Source organism: Rutidosis leptorrhynchoides, chromosome 3 (genome assembly GCF_046630445.1).
Source record: "Rutidosis leptorrhynchoides isolate AG116_Rl617_1_P2 chromosome 3, CSIRO_AGI_Rlap_v1, whole genome shotgun sequence".
Taxonomy (NCBI): domain Eukaryota; kingdom Viridiplantae; phylum Streptophyta; class Magnoliopsida; order Asterales; family Asteraceae; genus Rutidosis; species Rutidosis leptorrhynchoides.
In genome coordinates this window covers 338,823,065-338,832,560 of record NC_092335.1, presented here as the reverse complement: position 1 = coordinate 338,832,560, position 9,496 = coordinate 338,823,065, and positions in this window count along the sequence as shown.

Here is a 9,496-nt window from a genome sequence, read left to right as displayed (position 1 = left end):
GTTTTAATTAGTTTATGCTAGGGTTTCGTTCATTTGGAACTTGTAAGACCCATTTGGGGGTAATATGGGTGGATTTGGGTTAGGTGATAAAAGAAAACCCTAAATAGCCATAATCTAGGATTTGGTCTTATGATTTGGGGTTGTAAGTGTTAAATGGTGTTGTTAATCATTAATACACCTTTAAATTTATGAAAGAAGTGTTAATGGGTAAGTTTGACTCGATTGTGAGTCTAATTATTTAAAATGGGTCAAATGAGTACTAGTTAACCTAATTCGGTGAAGTGGGTATGAAATACCCAAGTTTGTGTTAATAGACTTTAATTCACTAGCTTTAGTGATTGAAGTTGAGTCTTGACCCTTAAGGGCGGTTTTAGTGAAAATGGGGCATTTAATGCATTAAGTCATTAAATGCACATAAGTGAATTGTTGGTATTTAGTCCAACTAGGTATTGTGTTGATTGAAGTACTTATTATATTAGGTACTTTGTTTTGAAGCTTGCGGAGGTATAAAACCATCACCGAATCATTAAGGTGAGTGGAATAATTATATGTGTAGGTATATAATGTATCTATTTGTTGTAGCGTGAGATGTGAAGTGTCGAGGTGCTAAGACACCACGTTTCACGTGACGAGTGAAGCATCGAGGTGTTAAGATGCCACTCGAGGTGAAGCATCGAGGTGTTAAGATGCCACCTAGGAGTGAAGTGTCGAGGTGTTAAGATGCCACTCGAGGTGAAGCATCGAGGTGTTAAGATGCCACCTAGGAGTGAAGTGTCGAGGTGTTAAGACGCCACTCCATAATAAAGGGTGAAGTGTCGAGGTGTTAAGAGGCCACCCGAGGGTGAAGTATCGAGGTGTTAAGATGCCACCCGGGGGTTAGTGATACGAGGTGCTAAGTACACTAATGGATGTTGTGAACTCCGATGGCCTTTCGCGGGCGCCATTCCCTTGTACGATTGGTTAACCATGGTTATTGTGTTGTAAGTGAAAGCTTATTATATTGTTCGAGTTAAATATATAATTATGCGATTGTTATGCTAGCTTGTGGTATTGGAGGTTGGTAGCCTCGTATTTATGATAAGCAAATTGTGTTGCTAGCATGTATTCGGTATGTGTAATGAGTGTTTTCAAGTAGGTATATTATATATGTATGTGTATAATTATTGCATTCACTAAGCTTTAGCTTACCCTCTCATTGTTTATCTTTTTATAGCCTCCGGCGTGGACAAGGGTAAGGGCATTCGGTTGGATTAGAGATCCCGCTTTATTTGTTAGGGGACGCTTTTGGATTTGTAGCTTTTGAAAGTTGGCCTAACGTTTTGGATAGTTTAGTCCCAAACCATGCTCGAAGTGTCGTTTAGATTATAAACTATCATTTGTAGTGGGTCGAACTTATATTAAACTTAATTAATGGCCTGCGTGCCTTGTAAACATCTAAATTGTGGTACGTTTTAAATGGAACTTGTGGAATGGTTTACATATTTAATTGGCGCGTAAATATGTATTAATAAAAAAAATTATCGTATGGAATACGGGTTGGGTTGTTTCATGTTCACAGGAGGAGGACTCCTAGAGTTTACTCATCCGGAAGCAGTGCTGATCGGAACAGGCCATCAACAGGGCAATTAGGCCCAAGGCGATTGATACTGGAAAGCATTGAGGAGGATATCGGCACATCACCGCCAGCTCCTCCCGTTCGACGATCTAGACGTTTAGCCAGGAGACTAGCCAAACACACACAGCTACCAAAGATACATGAGCCACAGACAGTGATACATTATGGAGCCACTTTAAGTGACCCTGATGTTGCATGGTGATATCGGCCAAAAAGTCACGTTTTTACCCCCGATATTGAGCCCTAAAACCATAAAGTTCCAAAATTTATCGCCAAAATAATCACTTTGTTGGTTAATTTGGTAGATTTAGTCATTACAAAGGCTATGTTTCAAGCATCACTAAAAAAGGATGAAAAACGAGGAAAAACGAGCAAAACCGGCTAAGACGATTACCTCGAGTTTAAATAACTTATTTTATAATTTTTGGAAAAGTTTAATTACTTAATCTCATGTTGTAGGATATTCAAATACTAACGCATGGGCGCAAGAATCGTCAAAAACGGAGTTAAAACGAAGATTCTAAAGCAAAAACGGTGAAAGACAAGTTCGATCCAGCAAACGGCTTGCCAAACCCCTTGCCAAACGGCCTGCCAAGCTTGAAAACGGCCTGCCAGCAAACGGGGGTAAAAAACGGGTTGCCTGGCTCGCAAACCCCCTGCCAAACGGCTTGCCAAACGGCCTGCCAAGCGGCAAGCCGTTTTTCAGCTAAAAAATTACATTTTTGCCATCGAGCATTTCCTATAAATGGGGGCTTCATTTCTCATTTCAACACACACCAATTCTTCACTTCTCTCTCAAATATCTCTCTATAGTCACTCTCTAGTGATCTATAGGAGATTAGTTCTCTCTTTACTTTCTCTCTCTAGATTCTAGAGAGAGAAAAGTACAAAGATTAGGAAATGTAGTTATCTCTCTATTGTCGCTCTCTAGTGATCAGTAGGAGATTAGTATGTAGTTAGTAGTAAAAGCTATCGAGCATTGTAACGCTATGGATATTATGAAGAAATACAAGTGTTATTCTGCTGACATTATTCGGTAATACCTATCATTTCTTTTATTAATTTATTATAATATTCTTGTTAGATGTTTGTGATTTATTAATATTAGAAATGCTTGTTGCCATGATGTGTGAGTAATTGCTTGACTGTTTGCCATGATTTAATAATGATAGTTAAGGATGATTATCGTTTCGTACACACTTTTTGTCTATGATATTAAACCTCGTTATTATCATCCTTCCACCAATAAACGTGATTAAAACCTTTTATAAAGTCGACTATTATAAGATAATTAATTATCTGTGTTTATACATTGGTCAAGGTATGAACCCATCGGAAATACTATAAAGTACATGGAGAATTACCGTAGGACCAGATCAAGACATTGGTCAAGAGTATAAGACTCCAGGAAATACTGTTGCAACAGTAGAGTACAGTGTTGATGTACTATATGACCACTTGAGCATGATCAAGGTTAGAAGCTATGGAACCACTATAAGTCTAGTACATGGTGGATAACCAAGGAATTTATTGGGTAGATTTAAGTAAGGGCTGATTTAAGTCATAAATGGGAGTTTAACGCACTTTTATACAAACTAAGCTTATAAATCTTAAGGATGACTGAGAACTATCAGATGTTCTAATTTGTCTATAAAACCTTAGATTTTACCAAACCATTGACAGAAAGGGATTTAAAACACAACCACTCACTTGGGTGATATACTAAGGTGTTAAGAAAGGTTGGATATTATATATATGGCTATTCTACTTTATTCGTGAGCTCAAGGTATGCACTACATTCAAGATAGGCCGCTTATATCCTTAAACTAGATAAAGTGTCGGGAGTTGAGCATAGTCCATCCGATCAGAATCTTCAAAGCCTAGTTTCTCGTGACATGCTAACCGGGAAATCGCTTAGTAGGGAATCTAGTGTTCACACCAAGGTATATCTATCCAAAGAATGTCTCATAATCATCCCGACACTACGTTATCTTAAATCATGGTAAACCACGTCTTCTCTGTCCTTAGCTGTTGCATGCTAGCTAGCTTATTTTAATTATATTGCTTTAATATTTTAAATACAATTATAAATCAAATCAACCCAACTATTGCCTTTACACAATTTGATATTCCGGATAAAAGTGGTGTCTAGAATAAACCGGTTGGACTTGGTTGTTGGATTTTCCGAACAGTCGCCAATTTATTGGGACCAAAAGGATCCAGCCTCTCCACAGAAGGTGTACCTGGCCACTAGTCTTGGATACTAAATTGTGTATAAACCGAATATTAATTACTAAATTATCTAGATAAGCTCCATTTCAAATTCGACCGCTCAAGGAACGACCCTAGGTCATATTTTCCCTTGCTAACCCATAGGAAGGAATAATAGATTTAGGCCCAGCATATATAAATTAAACAATCAACTTCTTCTCTTGGTATCCTGAATTGACATTTTACGACCTAACGACACCACATAAATAAAACCATCCGATTCGGGCATATCAGGAGAGAGTTAATTTTTGGCGCCGTTGCCGGGGAGCGGTAGTACGATTTGGAGCCTGTTTAGATTAGTTAGTTTTTAAGAGACCCTTTTGACTGAGACTAGCTTTGCAAAAGTTACTAGTTTACCGTAGTTAGGTTAGATAATATTAGCTTAATTTAGATTAAATAAAAAGTTTAAAATGGACTTCCTTATTAGTGAACCTTTAAGATGGTTTAACCTACTTAGACCGCTAAGAATTCTTTCGACACATCCTTTCTTCTATCTGATATCATACATTGTACACATCCGATGAGATCCACACTTACCTACCGATAGTTCAACGATGGCCGCACGCATCACTCTTTCTGACATTACCAAACCCTCGTTAGAAGGACGAGGAGGACCGATACTCTATCCAGAGGTTAACGGAGCATCTTTTGTGCTTAAGCATAGCATCATACAAATCATTCAGAATCACTGTCTATTCCATAGCTTACCAATTGACGATCTCAACTCTCACTTAGATAAATTCCTCTCCTTATTCAACTTATATAAGCAAAACAGGGTTGAACAAGATGTAGTTCGTCTGTATCTGTTCCCCTAGTTCGAGGTGTTAGAAACCAACTCTATCACCTCATGGGAGGAAATGGCAACAACTTTCTTAATCAAGTACTTCCCCCTTTAAAACAAATCCGACTTAGGAATGACATCGTAAAATTCCACAAGCTTCCGATGAATCACTCTACACTGCATGGGAAAGATTCAAACACTTGCTTCGAAGATGCCCGAAATCACCGTCTTGAGAGCTCTGATCAGATTTTGACCTTCTATAAAGTCTGAATCAGAACAATAAGTCTACTCTTGATGCTGTTTCTCAGGGTAACTTCATGAACTTCACTGGTAACGAGGCCTGGAGATTGATCGAAGGGATGACTATGAGCCATCACGATTGGAACACGGAAGAGCACATTTCATCAGCAACATCGCTTTCCGCCTCTGATCCTTTCAAAACCATAAAATATCTCTCGGAACAAATAGAAAACCTCACCAAAGAAGTTGGAGAGCTAAAGAAACTCCCGCAACATGTGTCTCAAGTGCAATTATGCTAGAATTGTACTAACCCACATCCGGCCAAGGTATACGAGGCTGAATGTAAGGACTCTGTTACCTACACCGATAAGATCCTAGCTCATCCTCACAACCCACCCACTAAACCCACTACCCCACCAGAGACAAGTCCAGATGATGTCCTACTGCGAATCATCCACATGATCACAGCAAGACAAGACGCAACTGACTTAGTCATGACTAATCACTTGAGTAGTCTTGAAAATCAAATAAGCCAGCTAAATCAACGTCTCGATTCTCTTGGTTGTGCTAAAAATGACTCAAAGGTGGCACATAGCCAACCTTTAGTTTCTTCTAAGGAGAAGAAACTAACTAATACCCGTTCGGTAGTAGTCATTGAGTATTCACCTAAACCCGATTGGAAAGCACCCATTCCATTCCCGGGCCGTCTCAAGCAAAGAAATAGCAAGATGAAATCTTTCAAGCTTGACGGTAAATTCTTGGACACTGTGTCTAAAAATCCTCATAGTAAGAAATATTTTAGGAAACTCCTATCAACCAAGGATAAGGTACCTGCAGTACCCACTGTCCCGCTGAATGCGGATTGTTCAGCCATTCTCCTAAATACTCTTCCCGAAAAACTAGGGGATACCGGAAGATTTAACCTTCCTTGTTCTATCTACCAATCTGGTACTATCTATTCTCTCGCTGACCTTGGTGCCAGCATCAATCTCATGCCCTACTCACTGTTCCAGAAACTCGAAATTGGAAACCTTAACCCTACCAAAATGAGCATCCAGCTAGCTAACCAATCCACTAGATATCCTAAAGGAATTACTGAGAACGTCATGGTTAAGGTCGACAAATTCCTTTTTCCGACCGACTTTGTGGTTATGGACTATAAAGAAGACATGAAAACTCCTATCATCTTAGGAAGGCCTTTCATGAATACAACCAAAGCGATCGTTGACGTTTATTCACGAATTATCACCTTAAGGGCCCGTGGAGAAGAGGTCACTTTCACGATCAACGAGTCTGTATGTCCTTCTGATGGGAACGCCGAAGTAAATACCATCTCCACTAAGAAAGTCACCTTCTATTACGAGAATGAAGAGAAGAAGAATAACCACTCCACACCAACCCAATCTTCACTCCCACCTTATTTTTATCTTTTAATGACCAGAGAGGACTTCGTTCTAGAAGAACTCTCTGAACCAATTATTCTTGAAGTTCCCGACCAGAGTGACGAGGAGGTGGATGAAGAAATAGAAATGGAAAGCCCAGATGAGAAGAAGGAGATGGAGGATTCTAGCATCGAAGTATTTGCTAAAGTTGTAACCGTATTGGAGACATCAATGGACATCGTCCCACCTCCATCCTTAGAGTACAACGTTATGACCAACCTGAAGTCACAAAGAAGAAAGACAGGTTTTGCGTCAGGGCTACCCTATAAACCATCACTCAAATACATAATGACATACACATCATTGACTGATGAGGACCTGTTTGACCAACCGCACAAATCAAGGAGGTAAAATAAGTTGATAGCTTTGTTATACCCCAAGTTAAACAAAGCATTCACTTCAAAATACCTTCGCCTCTTATTGGACATACCTTATTCTATGTCCGCTTCAATCCCAATGGTATATTCCAATATTACCTCTTTTGTCTAATGATGGATGCAAGGGAGCTGCCTAGATTTCCTGAGAAATAAGGTTAGAGTCAGGCTCGTGACTCTAACAAAAACAAGCGCTTCTCGGGAGGCAATCCGTGTGTTTATTTTTATATAGCTTTAGCAGTAGTTAGATTAGGATAATTAGGTTAATAAGTAAGAAGTGAAACTTAAAATAAAATTTTCAACATTTCTTAGGACGAATTCACTTCTCCTACTTGTCTTGAGCTTAAATTCATTATTTGCTACGTTATTTCAAAAGTCTTAAAATTAAAGGCAGTCAACACTTTAAGTGTGGCATTAATATTTTCAGTCATACACTGATTTGTTGAGTTTTCAAAACCTAATATTGAAACCCTCAAGTTTTCAAATAACTTTTTCATCAAAATGCAAATCGGTGAGTCTATGGCCTAAAGCTTAACCTCCTGTCTAGGTTCCATCTTTACAAGTAATAGACAGTTATTGATGCATGTGGTGGACACTCTTTGAATAATGATGAAACGACAAGGAAACCCGTTGATTATTTCATTACAAGTTATTGGCGGATGTTGTATGGAGAATGGAAATGCCATAATGAGCTCGAGTACACTTCAAGAAGACCAATTCGAATCCAACAGAAGATGGTACCGACTCAGTCTACCTTCAGATCCTTAGCTCACATCCGTACCCAAGGGGAGTAATTTGTTTCTTTATCTTCGTTTATTTAGTTTGCTTCGTTATATCTTTAAACTATACCCTATCCTAAGCTTATCACTAAGTGTGGGATTCCAACCCAATATTGAGCTTAGATACATTTTCTGACATGTTCAAACTCTAAGTGTGGGATTTTAGTCCCTAAAATCTAAGAATGAACATTAGGGACAATGTTCCTTTAAGTGTGGGATAGCGGTGTAGTACACCGTAATTAGCTAGGGGATGCTCAAAAAATGTTCTTAACCTAAAATTTTACTAAGCTTTTCGAGTATACCTACTATTTAGATTCTTTGTCCTCAAAGTAAATTTTTCGAAAATTTTGGCTAAATGATACTTTTTGAAAAAGTACTTTCGAAAATCAAGCTTGTTTGTTCTAAAATTAAGACAAATGAGGACATAAATCTTCTAAAGGATGAACCGATTCTCTAAAAGAGCATTGCATGACTAGGCATTATCGATCCAATATAATTGTTGTGAGGCACCCCAAAAATGGCCCAATAAGCATTCATTTTTAATGCTTCACTATCTTTCCGTTGAGAGTGCCGATGTTAGCATTTACAGTTAGAACTTGACCTTGACATACATTTCGAGGCCAATGGTTAGTAAGCACCATACGTGGTGTAGGTGCGATACTCCTTCCGAAATCATTCTGAATAGAGAAGACAAAAACCATCCGTTTCCGTTTCCACTCCATGCATTTAAACCGACCAACTCATCCTAAAGAGTTGGTGAATCAGAAAATACTCACCCCCAAATTCACTATCAAATACATTACCCTTTCCACCCTCTTTCCTTTCTCATTTTCAAAATCTAAAAATTTAAAGAGATAAATCGACCAAGTTTACTTCAAACACTTGTCGAAAAAATTCTAAAATTCTAGACTGTTTTTGATAGGTTAAAAAGACCTATTTATGGTAAAATACCTTTCTCTCTGGGTACAAGAAGAAATAGACAAAGTTATGAATATGGGATATGAAAAAAAAAAAAATGTTGAGCAAAGTCTCAAAAATAAAGAAGAGAAAAGTCTTCAAATAAAAGCATAGATCCCCCAAGAAAATGAAGATGGTAACCCAGGAGGATTACAGAAAAGAAGCAAAGTCTTCGATGAAAATCAACACCCTCTAAAGGAACTCTTCAATAAAAATAGAGTACCATCTTCCCTAGAAAAAGTATATCATCATAAAACTTAAATCTATCGAATCTCTATAAATTTCAATGATTCAAAAATCACCCTTTTCGCCATATCAAACCTTCACTTTTCTCCGCAAATCGGCCTTTTAAACCCGCTCTTCCTCTTGAAAGAATGATTAGGGAGAAGATCAGTGACGTCCTTATCTAACCGGTGGAGATTTGATTCTTGGTCAAGCCTATGACAATACTTGCAACATGATTGACTATGAGCGAATTCATTAATTAGATTAATAGGAAACCCCAAACACTTGAGTGATTTGAGTGACCCGTGTAAGGAAGCCAATGTCATGTAACCTCCCCTCATGCTTGCAGAGATTTTGCTCTTAACTCGTGTTTAAATAACTTATTTTATAATTTTTGGAAAAGTTTAATTACTTAAACTCATGTTGTAGGATATTCAAATACGAACGCGTGGGCGTAAGAATCGTCAAAAGCGGAGTTAAAATGAAGATTCTAGAGCGAAAACGGTGAAAGACAAGTTCGATCCAGCAAATGGCTTGCCAAACCCCTTGCCAAATGGCCTGCCAGGCTTGAAAACGGCCTGCCAACAAACGGGGGTCAAAAACGGGTTTCCTGGCTCGCAAACCCCCTGCCAAACGGCTTTCCAAACGGCCTGCCAAGCGGCAAGCCGTTTTTCAGCCAAAAAAATTACATTTTTGCCATCAAGCATTTCCTATAAATGGGGGCTTCATTTCTCATTTCAACACACACCAATTATTCACTTCTCTCTTAAATATCTCTCTATAGTCGCTCTCTAGTGATCTATAGGAGATTA